Raw genomic sequence first — 20001 nt, forward strand, 5'->3', positions numbered from 1 at the left:
CAAACCGTCGTCGATCCGGAGAGGCATACGCGCCTCGAGACTCGACGTTTGGTATATGCAAAGTAACTGCAGCACTGGGATCACACACACCTTGAGGGGGCATTACACAGTAGCAAGTAGCTATCACGGATTAATGGCTTTACCCAGACAATGCAACTGTAATCCCCTCGTTAACCAACGTGGGACTCGGATTACTCGGAGGTGATAATATACATTCCCAATGACTGAGGTTAATCCTCCGTGCAATCACAAACCACTGGGATTAACAGTAGGGCGCAACACTGTAAATCCCTTGCTATGACCCGGCAACAGAACAACTAAAACGTGGGTGATAAACTATACATTCCATCCTGTGTACCAGGCAACGAGATCAGTATGGGCCTATCACTGTGTAATCCCCTTAATGCCACCTGACTATAAGATTAATCCTGGGTCGGGAAGTGCGTGTCCCGCAGTGCATATGTGATGAAAAAAAAAAAAAAGAGTAAAGTCCAACGGTCTACTGTTGATGGCGAAAAGCTGCCATAGGGAGAAAGAATTTTCCATTTTGTTGCTTTCGAAATGAAAATGCCAATTTCCCCATTTTACCAATCCCAACTTGGAGAACTACAACGACCAAAAATACCAATTACAATCCCACGTTCTTGGAAATTCCATCCTAACCCTATTATTCTCAAAATTTCAACTTGTACCTTTGAATAGAAAAAAGAAAGTCGAAATCTTTTCCTCATTTTTTTTCTCTTTCTTTTCATGGCAAACCTCCTAACTCGTATCTGATGACCTGGATCCCTCCCTAAGCCATGTGGAAGCAGCAGAGGCTAACCGGATAAGTCGGTTCAACGAACCGAAAGGATTCACAAGAATGACCAGAATCTCGACCAGTTTTGTATGGGTTCATCAAGAACGCTCAACTAAAAAAGAAAGAAACAGACAGAAAGAAAGAAAGAAAAAGGGACAGGAGGAGGAGGAGGAGGAGGAGGAGGAGGAGGATGTGAAAATATATATATATATATATATATATATATATATATATATGTATATATATATATATATATATATATATATATGTATATATATATATATATATATATATATATTTTTTTTTTTCTTTTTTTGCTTTGTCGCTGTCTCCCGCGTTTGCGAGGTATATATATATATATATATATATATATATATATATATATATATATATATATATATATATATATATATATACATATATATATATATATATATATATATATATATATATATATATATATATATATATATATATATATATATACAGGTTTAAGGATGATCATTTCATCATTTTTCCATTTCATTTCTGAGGGAGCGAGGGAGTGGTATATGGTTAAATAAACACAAATAATTCGGTCACTATCACTTTACCCTGACCATTCTTCTACATACATCCCCCTCCCATCACCTCAGCCCCTTTTTATGGGGTTCCAGCAGGCTGCACCACCGTCAGAAGCAGAGAAATGTCGGAATCATTCGAAGGCAGAAGAAATTCCTCGCCAACTAACGACGATACAGCGACCTTTCCACTCGCCTTTCCACCACAGACAGGCGGAGTCCGGGAACACCTCAGCACCCATAGAGAGAGAGAGAGAGAGAGAGAGAGAGAGAGAGAGAGAGAGAGAGAGAGAGAGAGAGAGAGAGAGAGAGAGAGAGAGAGACAGAGAGAGATAGAGACTACGAGGGAACAACATACTTAGTTAGGATGACACCCTGAGCCACTTCCCTTGGCAGGCCAGAATCAACTTAGAACCTGTCTCCCATCCAGCCACGGTAATGTATGTAAACAACTCTTTCCAGTGGGTGGGTTGCTTCCACACGCTCGCTTCCGAAGTCCGACATCACAAAAGTTCGCTCCTTCGGAGGTGAACAAAAGGAGACGCACAGGAAGCCGTAAATTTGGTGAATAGGATGACCTGTTTAAGATCGGGGACTCGTTCCCCTGGTTACGTAATGAGGCGAGGACGGAAACAGCAGCCCCCTCGAGGATCCAGGACGACAAAAGAGAATCTTGAATTAGGATGGGTTATAAAAAGATTCTTGAAGGGTTAAAGATTTTACATGCTGGGTGTACACGTGAAAAACTAGTATGAACATGAAGTAGATTATGAAGCAACGTATATGCTTACAACAAAAAAAATTAATAATTATAATAATAATGATAATAATAATAATAATATATCTTTTCATATTTCTCGCCATATCCCGCCAAAGCAAGGTAGCGTCAGAGACTAACAAGGACCTCTCCTGAACAAAATGCCCCAGTGACCATTTTCTGTTTTCCCCTATCCGCTCCATATACCCTAATTCACACCAATGACAGTACGTCGACCCCTGTATACCACAACGCTCCAATTTGTTCAATCCTATGCGCGCCTCGCATCCTCCTGCATGTTCAGGCCCCAATAACACAAAGCATCTTTCACTCCATCCTTCTATTCCCCTCTCGGTCTACCCCACAGATAATTCATAAAATTATAGGCTGCATGAGTGTAAAGGAGAGGAACAGCATAATTCACTTTTCAACGCACCAGGAAAAGGCGAAGAAACGGCTTTCAATTGCTCACATCCACTCTCGAGCTATCACGAATAATGCAGCGAAGACAAAGCCCCCAATCCACCGCCAAAGCAACCATTAACCGATTCCATTGCCCTGGTTCAGCCTACTGACAGCCCGTCGACCCCTCATACAAATCGTCTGTCTCGAAACAAGAAAATTTTCACCATACATGCCCGCATTTTGCTGCCGCTCGACTCTCTCTATGATCAAAGAACTCATCCCACCCTCAGAGACTAAGGCAGTGTAAACTAGTGTGCATACAGGAAACTTTAACATCCCGAGGATCAAAGTGAACGAACCCACACCCGAGTCTTGGTCTTCCATCAGCGCTAACTACTCCTGAGCACGACTTAGACCTGCGGAGGATTAAGGAACACGCGTCCAGACCGGAGGTAAGGAATTTATCCTCGTTCAGAAATATTCAAAAGGCGAAGGTTGCAAGTCAGTGGCCCCTGATCCAAGACTTGGTCTTGTGACAGTAACAACTATTTCGATTAGAGCTTAACTTTCTGCTCCGGAGGAGCAATAGTAGTAGGTTTGCCCTGACCTAACTTCCAGTGTTCCTCCGGAGGACTGTTGAGATGTTATGATAAAGGTGATAAACGTACATCTAGATAATAAATAATGACTACACTTGTCCAAACACAAGATACAAAATTTACGTGTATCAAAGGGCAGGTAGAAAATCTCTCTCTCTCTCTCTCTCTCTCTCTCTCTCTCTCTCTCTCTCTCTCTCTCTCTCTCTCTCTCATATCATGTGGGTTCTGCATGGTGCAATACGTCAGCCAGGAGCTCATATAAGATCGGGTTGTCAGTAAGGCGAGGCACTTGCTCGGCAGGCAAGACCGAGCCGCACAGCGAAACTCAACAGATCCATCAATCCAGCTTGAAGGGATGGACGGGAAACGATATCATCACACCAGCTGCTGGGATAGACGGCGACCAGATCAATCACACCAGCTGTTGGGATGGGCGACTAACGAATCCATCACAGCAGCTAGAGGGGACAGACAGCTAACGATACCATCCCACATAGCTGTTAAGACAGACGGGCGAACAAAAGAGGACTGGGGATGTTTCGGGCAGGAAGATGGGTGAACAGGTAGGGCAGGAAGAGAAACGAAATCTGGCCATCTTGAGCTGACAAGGGATTCATATATCCCTGGCTATTGCGGGTCTTTACTGATACGGCTGACAGCGAAGAGGGGAAAAAATGAGAAAAGAGAAAGACTGAAGAATACGAAAAATACAGAAAAAAAGACAGGATATCATAAAGACTAGGTAAGAGAGATGACTTAGGCACGCACCTGACCTGCCTCAAGAAATGTCATATAGCTTCCCGTGTCCCCATCCGCCCCCTCAATTCAAGCTTCGGCTGACATATAAATTCACCGAAGTCTCGGCGGAGTTACAACGCTCCCTCACTAACGAGCACCAAACACAGCAGTAATTTATGTATCGATCTCCCGCCACCACACCACCGCTACCCGAGCCACCTTTGCCCTACTTCGGCAAGGCGTGGGAGCTGCAAGGTGGGCGTGGGAGGTCGGGTGTGGAAGACGGGAAAAAATAAGGGAATTTATTGGATCCGGAAGCAAGCCTGGGGCAGCTTGGGGCAAGAGTACTGACGACGGACGAGGCCAGGAGGTCGGAGGAAAGGGGGCGGAAGGGGAGAGAGGAATGATAATAAGGACGAAGAGATGATATCAACAGGGGAAAAAAGAAGCAACAGTAGCGAAAATCGAATTACCATCAGCCATCAGCTCCAGCAGGAGCGGCGGCGGTTGCAGCAGAGGGTCACCAAGATGTTCATGTTCAAGATGGTCTTCGAGATCCCTCTTAAGCCTCTGAGGCTGGTGCGCACCAAGCCATTACAGCCAAGAGGCTCGTCATCCTTCCCAATGAACTATTCCTCATGCAATGTCGGCTATACTCGCCTTCGGTACATTTACCTAGTATACATTTCTATGATCATGAATAGCTTCTTCAATCATATCCTCCCACCAAACCCACACGGCAACACCACCTCTTCCCCCACGTCTACCACCAAACCATTCGTCACTACACGCAATGGTACCAGCCCGACCACGTTTCATCCTACTGCCCCGTGCATCCAACAGTCTATGTGTCGCTTTGCTCTTCAAAATCTCATTCATCCATCAATCTATCCACCAGATGTCAGTCACAATACCCACAACCTACCAACTCAACCCAAGGATCCATCCACTTAGAGTTCATCCTAACTACCCATTCACCTACATACAATTCATCCTACCTATCCAACCACTTTAGAGTTCAACCTACCCATGACCCATACACTTAATATTCATCCTAACTAACTAATCACTTAACGTGTTCAAATTCCTCCCTAATACCTATCTGATAAACTGTTGCTTAAACCCGCGGAATGATCCAACTTTCAGAAGCAAGCAGTGTATATATGCCGACGTGGTACCTGCCTTCCCATGTAACTAGCCTCTTTCTTCAATAAGTTCATAACGAACATCTTCTCTCGTCAAAAAAGGTGTAACCATTCACTTATTTTAAAAAAAGACACGGTGTCACGAATAATCAGTAAAAAATCATCTTTTGCCAGGGTAATCTGCCATGGTATTAGCGACCTCTACCAGGGAAAAAAAGAAAAAAAAAACTTGGCGCATTACTGGTTATGTGCGACCACATAATCCTAAGCGCAGTGCCATAAGTCCCAACTTGAGTACGGTTATATCATCCTGTGTAAGGAGGCTGCCCTCAGGAGGTAACAGATCTCTCGCTCCACACGTATACTCAAAACGTTTCGAATATCACGTCCAGCCTCAAATTAAACGCAAAAAAGTACGCTAGTTTAACTCTTCGAGCTCGCTAATCTTACCCCTAAACATCATATACTGTAGTGGTTAGCGTTGCTCACCATGAATTCTGGCACGGACCCGCCCTGGTTCGAGTCCTGGGAGCGGCAGTCGGCCCCCAACATACCCAGTTGTTCATCCTTCCATTGGCACTGACGAATAAATAAATAAATAAATAAATAAATATATATATATATATATATATATATATATATATATATATATATATATATATATATATATATATATATATTACCGAACTTGAGCCTACATCGCTTGTGAAATGTCACCTTTGGAGAGGCTGCATCTTAGTCACTTAACGAAACAGAGGACAGTCTCGCATCAAAAGAGCCCATCTTGATCCCGCTGCTGAATGTAGCATGGCCTTGGGCTGCAGGAGCCTCCTACACAGGGGAGAGGGGGAGGATCCTGGGGCTGTACAATAGTAATATGATTAGGTCATTCAGTTGCCCGTGTCGTCCCAACTACCTGCCACAGAGATACAAAACATAGAGGAGGCAACATGATTCATAAAAGGAAAAGGCTTGAGGGGGGGCCACGCTCTACCCGCGGTGCTGGGAAGGGCCGACTTACTGATAGTGGAGGTATTAGGGACAATCAGGAGCAAAAGTCTTGGGGCACAAGTGAAGTCCCGGTACGCGGGCGGTCGAAGCTGCGACCTAGCCCTCTGTCACTGTCGAGATATAGGACTCGGTAGAAGCTTTTGAACGGGCATGATCCCAAACTCCGTCTCTGCCTGTCGAGGCTTAAAAAAAAGGGCTCGGCATGGCTTCGACCTGGCGTTTTTCAGGTTCTGTCTCTGCCAGACGAGACTTCGACCAAGCGTGTCCCGAGACTCCAGTTCGTCACTGTAAACATCCCGTCACACAGTCCCTCGGGGCCATGGACGCTCGTCTGCCGCCACCTACACTACCCACAGGAGGTGGGGGATATTTCCTTTCTTTGGAACGACAGGAAATTATACAAGTCAGCGTGCCGTTAAGGTTCGAAGGGTTTTTAAGATGAATATAATCACTTCATTATCGTATGAATTATACACTTAGCTGGGAGATTACAGCGACTTCCCAGCATGAAGAACACACAGCCTAGACATAAAAGCCTCGGATATTAACGTCATCTCGTGCAGTGCGCTGGATAAATCATACCATGTAAATGCCACGAACGTGATTCCCATCGCTCAGCACACGCCCAACCCCAAATATTAACAGGATTTTATGGCCAGACTCTAAATCTGTTTTCCCCTGGGCCACATCCCCACAACATGAGAACCAGCCTGGGAATTGTAGGCCTTGGGATTCTTAGGTATATTACAAGTACAGAGTCGGCGATACAGCGGAAAGCGCAGCTCCATTCCTCACTGATGTAAGAGAAGAACCCACCCAGTAACTGTGGGATCGAACGGGGGGAAAGTAGAGGGAAAAGGACAAACCCCTTCCCCCAACGCCCAAGGATGTGGCGGTGCCGAGAGCGTGTACGGGGAGAGGAAGAGCCAAATCCCCATCATCCTAGGACAATGGCGTCAGGGGCGGGGGGATAAGGGAGCGAAGCCTCCCCTTCATCTCGGCAATTCCGGGGCGGAAGGAGAGGAAGAGAGAGAGGGGTGAGGAGGGCAGTACTTGGGGGCGCAGCTTCACCTATTCTTCGGCTGCTGGATCAAGGGGATATGAAGACGGATATACCCCATCCTGGTCTTACACGTCAACGGAGGCGTGGTAGAAACGTAGGCGACCCGTATCTTGAGACTGTTGGGTAAGGATATTGTGTGTAGGGAGGAGGGAGCTACCTCTCGCCCCTGGGGTGGGATCAAGTCCCAGTCTTGGCACAGAGGAGAGCCTTGGGAAGGGAATAAGGTAAGAGAGAGAGAGATGGGTGACCCTAATCCTCCCACTCGGGGGCTGAGAGGGGTCTGGGGAGGGAATATGGAGGTGATTAAAGGTGTCGTTTGGATCGTCGATTCTCAGTTCCCTTGGATGCCCATGATGGGTCGATCGACCACGTCTTCACCAGCTGGCGGGGTAAAATAATGGTTCCCCCGTGCTCCTTCTAACTCGTTTCTCCTTCCTTCCTTCCTCCCTCCCTCCCTCGCTCTCCAACAATAACACCGGCACGCGATTCCTTCATTCTTCAACCGATCGACTCTGAACCTTAGCAAGGGAGCACTACCTCGCTCTCACACCAGCTACACTAGGCGTTTCTTACCCTTACAACGAAGCTCACATCTTGATCTGAATTTGAATCATTATCGTTATTAATAATGATAATAACAATAGTATTAATGCCACTAGTACCCTTATCAGTTATCATTATCATTATTTCAACGGGAATGAAAACAGCCACAAGCAACAGGGGTAATCAGGAGTAAGAAATCGTTATACCTAACTGTCTTTCCAGCCTTTGCGAGGATGCGTCAGGAACAGACGAACAACGGCCTCATTTGGAAACATATAGCCATTTGGTTTCACGAATAATAATAATAATAATAATAATAAAAATAATAATAATAATAATAATAATAATAATAATAATAATAATTATAAAAAAGTCCTGGGGGAAGTCCATGGGATGCTATGTGCCAAGCAGCACACACCACAGCGGACTCAAATGAATACAAACGTCAACCTTCGCAAGTCCTTCCCTCCCTGCGCTCTCTCTCTCTCTCTCTCTCTCTCTCTCTCTCTCTCTCTCTCTCTCTCTCTCTCTCTCTCTCTCTCCTCTTACAACTACGCCTCTTTCCTCCTTCTCTCTACTCCACCTGGCCTACCTCCTCCTTTCCTTTCCCTACCTCCTTCCTCCCAGCATCCTTCTATCTCCTTTCCATCATAAAACCCCAGCCTCCACTTCCTCCCTAAACCCACCACCACCACTTATCAAAAATCCACTTCCCACAACCCTAAGCGCTGCCAGCAAACTCCTGCGCCACCTGAGCTCACAGCTCCTCCACACCCCATCACTCACCCTTTACCCGTTTCTTTATTTTTCCCGGACCGGAAAACCTCGTTGAGAGGAAGGCAGCGGATCACAGCTCTCCTAACCCACCTTTCCCGTTTTCAGCACTGCCCTCAGCCGCGCCCCGTTTATGCCACTGCCGCCAAATCATCAGTAAAACCAACGCGAGTGTTCAGGTCTAAGCCGTTATATCATCAGTGCGACCGCTATTTAGACTATCAATTTGGGGTGTTAAGCACTGAACTGCCACCGCGTAAATCAACACCATGGGTATCCGGTATAGAGGCGAAATTTCCGACCTGCGAAATAAAAATCATCATATCACGGGACAAGTGCACATGCGCACGGACGATCTGCATAAAGGGGTGCGCCTGCCCAGCGTCATCTATTTTCTAGGCAACATGTGCGACAGAGGAGTGAGTTCAGCGGCAGTTTTAAACTGCTATGGAGTGTAGCGCCTCGACGTCGAATTTCGTGTGTGCGGGGCGGGATCTTTCTACTCATACCACATGCTCTGATGGTGGCATCAGAGTGACTTTCACACTAAGAACGGTACTAAAACGGAGAGAGAGAGAGAGAGAGAGAGAGAGAGAGAGAGAGAGAGAGAGAGAGAGAGAGAGAGAGAGAGAGAGAGAGAGGGCGCCGGCGAAGCCCACAGCAGGTACCACCAACCTCTTATATTTATCATAATAAAATTCTCTCTCTCTCTCTCTCTCTCTCTCTCTCTCTCTCTCTCTCTCTCTCTCTCTCTCTCTCTCTCTCTCTCTCTTTCTCCACTAAGAAGTCACATCTTATAGTTTTCAAAGACCAGTGAATTGACTTGCAAGGTCAAAATTCCAAAGGCGTCATAAGTGAGGCAAACGTACAGTGAAACAGACACACACACACACCGCAAATGGTACCGGTATATCAAGCACTAATAACGAAAGTATATGTCTTCACGCGCCAATAATATTGCAGGTTTTAAGTCCTCATTCAGTATGCAATGTGAATATATTGGTGGTCGTTTATTTCGCACGCTCAGATATTTCGTACTTAATCAACTTAAAATAACTGAAGCGTTCGGGCACGTCACATATTTCGCAGCGTCAGAAAATTCGCTTGACATTGGGGGCCTGAACGTAGGCTGTTAATTCATCAATACGTCAAACAGTGTAGGTATGCAAGCTTGTTGAAATACCACCACTGTACCACCAACACGACGACCAACTACCAAGTGTGTCCGAACTTGAACTGCCACCAATGAATAAAAAAAACGACAACCAACATCTGAATTTTCGGCCTTAGACTTGACAAGTAAATTGAGAAAAACAACTGCACGTGCGCACTGTACTTACACCCAGCGCCACTCAACTATTACCACAATGTCGTATACACGTTCCCCAGCCCAGCACAAGCGCCCAGGTTCTCAGGTCCACTTGTGAGGAACTTAAGAGAACAAAAAATTGAGACGCTTTAACCATAAACCTACAGTGTTATGTTAGATGATAAAAAATCGCTTGACCTCTACGGCGTCTGGGATGAAATTTTAACCACTTGGGCACAACATTACGACCTCCGCAGCTAGACGGTAAGACCCTTGAGAACGACAGAACGACCCCTGAAAACGACAGCATGACCTTTAAGTGAAAGTGTGTCCCTTAGGTATAACGAACTGGCGGTGACCTGACCCTTACAAGTCAAGTCAAAGGTCGTCGTAACGTCGTACCCCGAGGGTCATACCGTCTGGCTTCTCTTATCATACGAATACAGACCTGATTTTCGGTAACCTGGGGAGTGTAGCTCAAGCTTACTCTGGGTTAATCAAGCTATCATGTACCGCCTTAAAAACGAAGGTTAATGCTAAAAAGAAAATCACAGCAACGAAATGAATACGCATATTCTCGGCTAAAAATACAACTCCATGTTCCCCAGGAGTCAAAACAGTATAATGATAATTTGCAGACACTTTCATCAAGACGCCCACTCTTAACTGATCACTCATCATAACGTCCATCAGGCGAAGAAATTTGCAATCTCGACCAAGGTGCGATTTCACTGTCAGGGCAGAGGGAGAGGCGAAGGCTTCGACAATAACACAGGGTTCAAGTCTTCACCAGGTGCGTGTGTTGTGCGGCTCAAGAATTATTCAATGAGACAATACCTGCCTCTGACACATATCCCAGCCTTGTTGACTATCTTTTTTTTTTCCTAAGTCTCATCAACCGACCGAGAAACATCTGCAATGAGGCAAAATAACTTCAGGGATTTTGTTTTTCAAAGTCACGTTATCGACCCGAATAACATCTACATGTACAGTGAGGTAAAATAATTTCATTTATGTTTATCAAATATTTATATATCTCTTCCAGCAACTAATACAAATGAAAATAGCATGAAAGACTTTTGTTCACGCAATAAAAGATTGAAGACTTCAAACACCTTATCTGTTCTGCAGTTCTTAATCGAAAATTTCTCATATCCACTACGAAAGCCTTCTCGCATACGGTAACACTGGATCCATGCCAAACTCGCTTTTTGAAGCACGACCCACACATAAATAACAACACGCACACACATACATATCTCCACCAGAACACCATTAACATACTGGCGAAGTGGCCGTCTCCACTGCCGTATCCACCGCAGAAATCGCTCCCAATTCGGGCCAGTTGAAAGACACCCAGGAACGCCAACACCAAGCGCTACACAGCCTTCATGTACCGTCAAAGGTTTCAGAGTCATGTGCTACACCCGATGCGACGCACCTCGGGTAAGGAGAGCTTGTAACAGCTACGGGAAGCAGCAACAGCCACTGCAGCACCACAATCACCACCCCCTGAGGAGCGCCACCACTGGCCGAACCAACCAACGTACCACCACTACTGAGGGGCAAAAGCCGGACCAGCGAGAGCCACTTGCTGGACCGTGTCATAAGGTGGTGGTGGTGGTGGTGGTGGTGCACAGGGGGGAAAAGTGCCCCCCTCACCCCCCAACACCCTGACCGTCACTGCCGCCCCCGCCGCCACCACACACACACACACACCTTCAGGAGCTCGCCCCACCCCCCAGCACTACCCCTAATAGGCATCCGAGAGCTGTGCTACCTTACCTCCCCCCACCCCAGACTTAGTCAGCCTGGTGTGATTAGATCCCTCCCCTGCGGGTCTTCCCTGGCGGGTCGAGACCCTGCTGCACTTACCTTAGCAACAACAGCCTCCTCCGGGACCTCCTCACTCGACCTGACTCCTACTTGACCACACATTCCAAGGGCCGTACCGTCGTACCCCAAGGACCGTGCCGTCGTACCCTAAGGACTGTGCCGTCGTACCCTAAGGACCGTGCCGTCGTACCCAAGAACCGTATGTCGAACCGAGTTAATACAGCTTACGCTACAGTTTTGTAAATAAAACAGTCAAGGCGAATTCTTACGACACGACAACGTATTTTCCAAAAAGGGAATCCACTTTACGAAGGGAGGACACATGCGCAAGTTACCTGACGACACGATAGCTGCCGGGTAAACTACAACACTAAACATTACGTGGAAGCCGGTGCGTGCTGGCTACAGCCTCATTCATTCACACACCAACGCCAAATGTAGGCAGGCTCCAACAGGTCCGTGTTTACCTCTATTCATGTGCGTGTGTGTGTGTGTGTGTGTGTGTGTGTGTGTGTGTGTGTGTGTGTGTGTGTGAAGGTGAACAAACTCTAGTACTTCCAACTTCCTCAACATTTCGTCCTGATCCAGACCCCTTCGGACGGACACGCGATCACAGTTTTCGCCACGCTGAACCAGTCCCTCCCTAAAGTATCTTACCGGAATGTTAAGAAAAAAAATATATATATGTACACGCAAATTAAGAGACAATGACCTTGACCTTCACCAGCCTTAGCCTCTCCTGCTGACAACCACCATGCTGCTGCTGGCTGGGGCAGGTGTAGGCAACATTAAATAAGCAACAGGGGCGGCCTGGCATACTGAGCGAGAGTGGGTGAGGCGGGGGCAGTAGAAGGCCTTATGAGGCCTGGGTGGTGGTGGTGGTTGAGGAGAGGGGGAAGAGGGCGCCTGCCGTGTGTGGGCGAGCGAGGAGTGGGTGGGTGGGTGGGGGTTGGGGTTAGGGGATCTCCAAGGTGGCGGAGGGGACTGGGGGAGCCACCGGTTGCCCACTCCTCCCCCTCCTTTCCTAGAATGAATGGGCAAGTGGGAGGTGGCCGGGAGGAGGAGATGGATGCCTACCACCACCAGAGGCTGGGCGGGGAAGCCGGAGGCCGGCCAGGGCGGTGGGCAGAGAATGAATGGTTAACACCACCGCCGCCACAACAACAGGTGGGGATGGGAAGGCACTGGAAAAAGCTGAGGGGTAGACTAGGGGGTGAGGAGGATGGAACGATCATAATGAAGGAAAGTGGGGAGCGAGGGAAGACCGAAGAAAACGAACGAGAATACAAGTAGGAGGAAAGACGACCTACAGATGAGGAAGAAGAAAGAAAAGCACGGGAAAGATGCGGAAGCCAAAGACGACGTGGGCAAGTGTCAAGATGTGAACGATGCAGGGAAGGAGCGGTAACGGCGACGGTGTACGTACTGCTGGAGAGAAGGTATAAATCAGGAGTAACAAGCAGATGCGATAAGAAAGACTGAGGGATGGCGTCCATAACACCATTAGTTTAAGAAACAGGTGCACAGCGGAGACATAAGACAAAAAAATAAATAGGATGTCGAAATAAGTAAGGGTTTGAGAGGGGACACCTCGAAGAACTTAAAAGACAATCTGATAAAAGAGACAGGTGTATAATGGACACATAGGTACAGAAAACATGAGAATTAAAAGAGCAGACATGGACCGTACAGGCAAGACCAGTTGGGGGAAACTAAATCCGAAAGAGTTGCCAGTCAGTCAGAAAGTCAAAGGAGCCGAGCAGTAGTGGGAAGAGAGAGAGAGAGAGAGGTGGCGGGCGGGGGGCGTCCCCTGGAGGAAGCAGGGGAGGTGGTGTGCCCCTGGAACAGTAGGGGAAGGAGTCCCCTGGGGACCGGCGCTGCCTGAGGTAGGATCATCTTCCAGTTCCCTTGTGATTTAAACCCACAAAAAGGATTTTAGTTTTCCGCCTCGCGATATCAACTTTGTTGGGCTGCAATGGTGCGACCAGGCTTTCCGTCTCTCTCTCTCTCTCTCTCTCTCTCTCTCTCTCTCTCTCTCTCTCTCTCTCTCTCACCTAAAAGCGTGCAGACAATCAAGAGTTAGTGCCATAAAGATGCAACACAAAAGGTCTGCACAACAACACGTATGGATATTAAACTCATCGCGTGCTGTTTTACAGAGAGGGGCAGAACCTCGTCAACCCGTTAAGCGATGGGCAGCGAAATTAAACCAGCGGCTCTTCCGTCACGGAGGATCAAAGGCAGTCATGGATACAGTGGTCTCTTATTCTGTCTTTGATCTCTACATTCCGCCTGCTTAACAGAGTCGTAACATACGCCTCAGCCGCCGGCGGTGATCATGCTACCATCATCAACTGGTCCTGTGGAAGGGAAGACTTAATCCACGTCTGCGTGCAGTCACTGACCGCGCGCGCGCGCGCGCGCGCGTGTGTGTGTGTGTGTGTGTGTGTGTGTGTGTGTGTGTGTGTGTGTTGGAATTGTTGTTGTCGCGTTATCTGTCTAACATGAGGAGGAGGAAAACTTTACGGACAGTTGGAGACAAAAAAAAAGTCCTACGACCCGTTCGTCCCAGGACTTTAGCTCCAAGGTTATAATACAGAGCTCCCAGGACAGACAACTTTTATGGGAGAAGCGAGAGAGACTTCAACATGACATATTGGGAGAGCTGCGTTCAGAATTTATAAATCCATCTGCCTTATCAACCCCGGCGTACGTGTTTCGGGCGTTATGACTCTCGGATCAAATCGATCAGACGCAACCCCTTGTGAAATACATCTACGTCTTGTCTACTCTCCTGTGGCCCTTGAGTCTGAAGACGGTAGTAGGTCTTGTGACACGTACGACTGAAAATGTGCTGCCCTGGTTTATGGCATACTGTAATCCCCTTAAGCACGACACTCGAACATGACCCAACGACCCTTGAACACGACGGCAGGACCCTTCGTTAGCACGCCGGTACGAGACCCTTGGGTAAGATGGCCTGTCCTATGACCTGAACCATTCAGATTAGGCAAAAGGTCAGGTTAATATACCTTGAAGGGTCATACCACTACCGCTGGTGGGGGTGGTCGTGGCAGGTGTCAAGAAGCCCACCACTCTGGTTCTTTCCTACAACTCTCTCTCTCTCTCTCTCACTCTACTTCCACCGCCTATGCACTGGACGACACTGATACCAACCCGAGCTTTATTGTCCTGCTGCCTCTACCTCTATATGTGTAGGACGCCGGCAGGTCCTACGGCAGGTGAACTTCCCTCACGGAACCATCGGGTCATCATCTACAGTTACTTGGCTTTCCCATAACACTAGTACCTTCGTCCAGCAGATAACCTCGTCACAGACCATCGGGGGGGTCTTCTGTCACCTGGCTTATCTTGTATTCCTCTCACCCTGGCATTTCCTTGTATCGTTTACTGGGTGGTACATGGCAAGGTTTATTAAAGGTATCCAAAACAGCTTGTTAGATCTTAGATCTTTTTGCTAAGTGGTGCGTTCGATCGTATAAGAAAATGATCACAACCAAGTGTACGACACAAAAGGAAAATCTGTCTATCTATCTATCTATCTATCTATCCGTCTAGCAAAAAAAAAAAAAGAGAAAAATTCAATCAGCATCACAACAGGAGGATCATCTCTCGCCACACAAAAACAAAATGTATAATCCCTAAGGTTCACATGGAACCAGCGGCCATGTTTACCAAGGTGTTCAGGGGACTCGGATTTAAGGGGGGAATGTGTTTGTAACGCTTCATCGTCACCAATAAGCAGTACCTGTAACAATCCCTCGTTACAAACGTTTAATTTCCATACGACAACGCTAGAAACAAACCTCCTCTCTCTCTCTCTCTCTCTCTCTCTCTCTCTCTCTCTCTCTCTCTCTCTCTCTCTCTGTGTTTACCCATCTTCCTTCCTCGTTAACGATGAGCGGCTGGAAATGACGTTAATCTAATATGGGCACATAAAGCCAACACCTTTAATTAACACCCTGAACCACACCTTTACGGACACTTTTTCCCCCCAGTGCCTCTCTGGCGTGTTGCGGCACCAATCCAATCATTCTTCAGCAAGGTCGCGCGTCTCTGGTATTCGAGAGACGTCATTAACGCAGAATCTCCCTCGCAGTCCACTTATCTCTGACTTAATTCCCACTTCCACAGGCGGAATCAAGTGCATAAAACCCATAAAATCACTCACACACATCCTCAACCCACCCACCATGCCCAGAGTCTTGAATTAAAACAAGAGACTTTCACTCTTTACAAAATAATAATCTCTTGTGCATATGTTCCTCCGTACCCATGACCGGACAAGGACACGGTAATCCAAATCATCAAACACACACACACACACACACACACACACACACACACACACACACACAAGTAACAAAGTGTTGTCACGAGTCCTTCAGTTGGAGTTAACAATATCCAAGGACTTGTTCCTTCTTATCGTCCACCATACCAAACAGAACTATCATTTTCACTGTATGGATGATGAGCAAAAGTTTTCGACGGACTCTTATCCAATCAGCATCAAGGCACTTAATCCCTTATACACACGACGGTACGACCCCTGAGCACGAAAGTGCGACCCTTGAGCACACCGTTACGACCCGCTTGGCCAAGCATGATAAGGGTGACAATTCGCTCGGTCTTTAAAAGTCCAGATGCCTGGTCTGTTACGAGTCCTGTTGACATTACAGATTTCCCAGATCGGTTCTTGGGTGTATATAAACTTCCAATTGAATATTCATCCAGCTGAAGTCAGTTCTATACGAGAGAGAGAGAGAGAGAGAGAGAGAGAGAGAGAGAGAGAGAGAGAGAGAGAGAGAGAGAGAGAGAGAATTACACGCACGAACGGCGCCAGTGTTTCATCCGGCAGTGGCAAGCCTCTCCCTCCTCCATCACCTCGGGAAGGGCCCTTTCATAAATCTTGTCCTTAACCAAAGAAAGAAAAAAAAGGGGGATCCATTACTCCTCGGGCAAGATCCACACCACACAGCTGTCGTCCCAGCCTCACCAAACAGCATCATATTCCTGGGGTCGATAACCTGTGCCCGAGAATCTGGACGACATCTCGGTTACCTAGAGGTGGCTGCCTCATTAAATGAACAACCCAGGCTATTAACTCTCTTCTCTCTCCCTCTCCCTCCCTTTCAGCGAGACAGTTCGACGGGCTGACGTTTGACCTAATCCGTACGTATCAAAGTGTGGAAAGAGAAAAGAGGAACACGAAAGAGGAATGGTTAAAAAAAAAAAAAAAAGGGAGGGGTGGGGAGGTCGACAATGGAAGGGCGCCAGAAGGGGAGGGAGAGCGAGACAAACAGAAAACAACAGGAGTTAAACAGGTCGAGAACTAAAGCGTGCATGGAGTAGACAGGTAACAGAAAACATACTGGCCTGGAAAGAGGACTTTTGCAGAAAGAAGTAACAATATTTATTCACTTCTAACTAGTTAATGAGAACTAAATATGACCCTTTAATCTCTTCTTAGTCATGATAACCACCCGATGGGATATCTCTATTCAGTTTCCTCCGAATGCATAATAACCAACCCACTGCTAAGTCTCCTCTAGTCCGCAGTAACCAATTAACTGGCTATAACAATTAAGTCTCCTCCAGTTCATGATAACCAACCGACTGCATAATAATTATCTAAATGTAATTAACTACCTGTAGGTGTAGGGAGTTCTACACTCCTGCGGCCTCGCCTCTTGAACTTTCTCCACAATCATACAAGTTTCTAAACTTCTGTATGCAGCCCACATTCATTATCCCATGACTCAGCTTATTCCCTTCTTCCAAAACTCACGCTACAAAATAACTTCTTTATATCTCTTTTATGACGTTTCTTGCTCAAGTTCAGTCTTTTCATCATTCAAAGAAGTGTTCACCAATGACACCATCAGAGAGCTTTTAAAAACCTTCTTTTATCCATATTGAATGCTATCATTTACCAGCAGACAATCTGTTACTTCTCCTATTTTGCTAATGCTCGACTCTAGCGACAATCTGGGGAAGATTTCGACTCCCAAGTCCTCCTCATACACAGATTCCTGCGGCTTATTACCTGCTACATAATATTCATATTGAGGTCTTCTTTCACAGTGTCCCATCCTCATTGCTTTACGTTCCCTCGCCTTGAATTTCATCTACCATGTATCTGACCAACTTTGAAGGGTATTTTGGTCCCCACCTTGTTAGATGATGTCTCTACCACGGATAGCCACGCATCGTCACACACGGCAATGACGTGGTTAACCATGTATACATATCTATATACAGCTACGTGCTCTGTTGGTCTGGCTGGTCACACGCACACCCACCCACACACACACACACACACACACGCACACACACATCAAAGACGGCCACCGTCAACGTATATCTCTGACCAGAGAACCTGAGTAAAGGCTTGGCTGATTCTCCAAGTCCCCAGCTGGCTTATTATCAACCCTTGGCGCATGGCGGCATGACCCTTCAAGCACGATATCGTACAGTCTACACACAGTCTTCCGACAGTCCATTCCAATACTTTATCAATGCATCAAAATGATCACGTTCAAGTTGGCACAGAACACGTATTATAAGTCCCTACAGTGAAGACTCAAGTGGGGAACGAATCAACCGAGCATTATCAAGTGTACACAAATGACGTGATACCAGTTAAAAAAAAAGAGAGATGATCCAGAGGGGGAGGGCAACAAAGGTGGTGGAGTAATTAAAGGAAAAAAAAGCGAATTACAGGGAAAGGCGAGAGGTCTCGTACACAACCAACGAGGAGGAGAAATGAGTTAGAGGTGACGTGAATACAACTACGATTTGAGACCAGCTTGGGTGATGGGAACAGTGACGAGTTCTGAGAAAGAAAGATGCGAGAATAGACCACCCAGAGACCATAACAAGAAATTAAGCAAGAAAGCTAACAGAAAGAATGTGAGTGAGTACTTTTACAGCACGTGCGTGACGGATGAATGGAGTGTATTGAATAATGAAATTGTGAACGTGGACAGCACAAACAAGTTTAAAAAAACTCTCCCATAACACACACACACACACACACACACACACACACACACCTAAAAAATACACCATAAGGTATCAATTATCTTCATACAAACCTCATAGAGGTCTTAATATCTTTGTAACGAAATCGCATGAAAATTACCCGTTACGCCTAGTACCAACGCGTATAAAAAAAAAAAAGCCCATAAAACCATGGCACAATATGAATTCAAAATCAATGAAACAAAATCCACCACTTAACATGCATTCAGGAACAGTGATGACAACAATGATGGCGATCGATACAAGCGAACACAATTTACATCAACCTTTATTTACCCTCGTGTTCGGAAGAGCAAATTTCTGTCACACACCAGCGGTAAAATGGGCCTAAGTGACGACAACCCTCAGTGCCACACGGACACAGACGCGAGTTTCGCCTGTGAGGTTCCAATGAATGCAATGAACGGCTATGCATAATGATACTAACCCTTATCCACAAGGCCATAGAGGCGGTTATTTCTCATACGCTTCTACCCAGTTATATCACACGATACTAACCCTTATCCATAAAGCCAGAGAGGCGGTTATTTCTCACACGCTTCTACCTAGTTATATTACACGACACTAACCCTTATCCATAAAGCCATAGAGGCGGTTATTTCTCATACGCTTCTACCCAGTTATATTACACGATACGGGATACTAAACCTTCAAAATGGCTTACGCAGTTTATTACTAAAAATACATTTTCTGAAGCGGCATACATATCAGCAGTGTATTTTCGCTTGTCCCGCACACGCACAGTACGTGCCAGGCTAGAGGGTGTGTGCTGTCAGAGTCCGTGTTAACGATGGGATGGAGATCCCTATCCTGGGATATACTACTACCAGAGATGGGTACTACTCTCCCATCAAGCCAGTCCCATCCCGGGATATGCAGCCAGAGATGAGTTCTCTCCCATCTCCCATCCAGGGATATACACCCAGTGATGGGGACTTACCTGTCAAAACCTCGTGAGACACAGTGAGCGTAGCGCTGCACAGGATAAAGTACACACATCAGACGACTTCTTCAGGCAACAGATACAAGAACCTGTGCTGTGTCGGCAGCTCACACAAGTGGCAATAAGAAAACTTGACATAAGAATTGGGTGGCCAATACGATAATATCCTTAAGAAAACCAATAACAACCATCCGGCCAGATCAAACATTTCTATAACTCACACTAAAGAAAAAAAAAAAACATACCTCGGAAGATGACCGGCGTTCCTCAAGTCATTCTCTGGGTCCTAAACGGATTTTAATTCCTTCATCTCGTAAAAGTGTTAACGTACCTCTTGACCTTGGGAGAGACAAATGAGGTAGGCATCGCGGAGGGCTTGGCTGATCAGAGTTGTGGGCGGGAAGCAAGTGGAGATTGGTTCCTCCCACTACACCGGGGCAGAGCTTTGCTTAAT

The 20001-nt window shown here is 46.5% G+C and overlaps 1 protein-coding gene across 4 annotated transcripts in view; it reads right to left on the reverse strand.

Moving 5' to 3' along the window:
- S6kII (Ribosomal protein S6 kinase II) overlaps window positions 1–20001 on the reverse strand; it is a 590862-nt gene that overhangs the window by 439375 nt on the left and 131486 nt on the right. Inside the window, exon 1 of one of the 4 annotated variants that reach the window (XM_071675710.1) lies at window positions 11145–11254. The exons of the other annotated variants lie outside the window; for them this stretch is intronic. The gene's annotated coding sequence lies outside the window, so the exon portion shown is untranslated. Of the gene's footprint in view, window positions 1–11144; window positions 11255–20001 lie in introns of those variants that run through there. 4 annotated transcript variants of the gene reach the window in all.

The sequence above is a fragment of the Panulirus ornatus genome, chromosome 21 (genome assembly GCF_036320965.1).
Source record: "Panulirus ornatus isolate Po-2019 chromosome 21, ASM3632096v1, whole genome shotgun sequence".
NCBI classification, from domain to species: domain Eukaryota; kingdom Metazoa; phylum Arthropoda; class Malacostraca; order Decapoda; family Palinuridae; genus Panulirus; species Panulirus ornatus.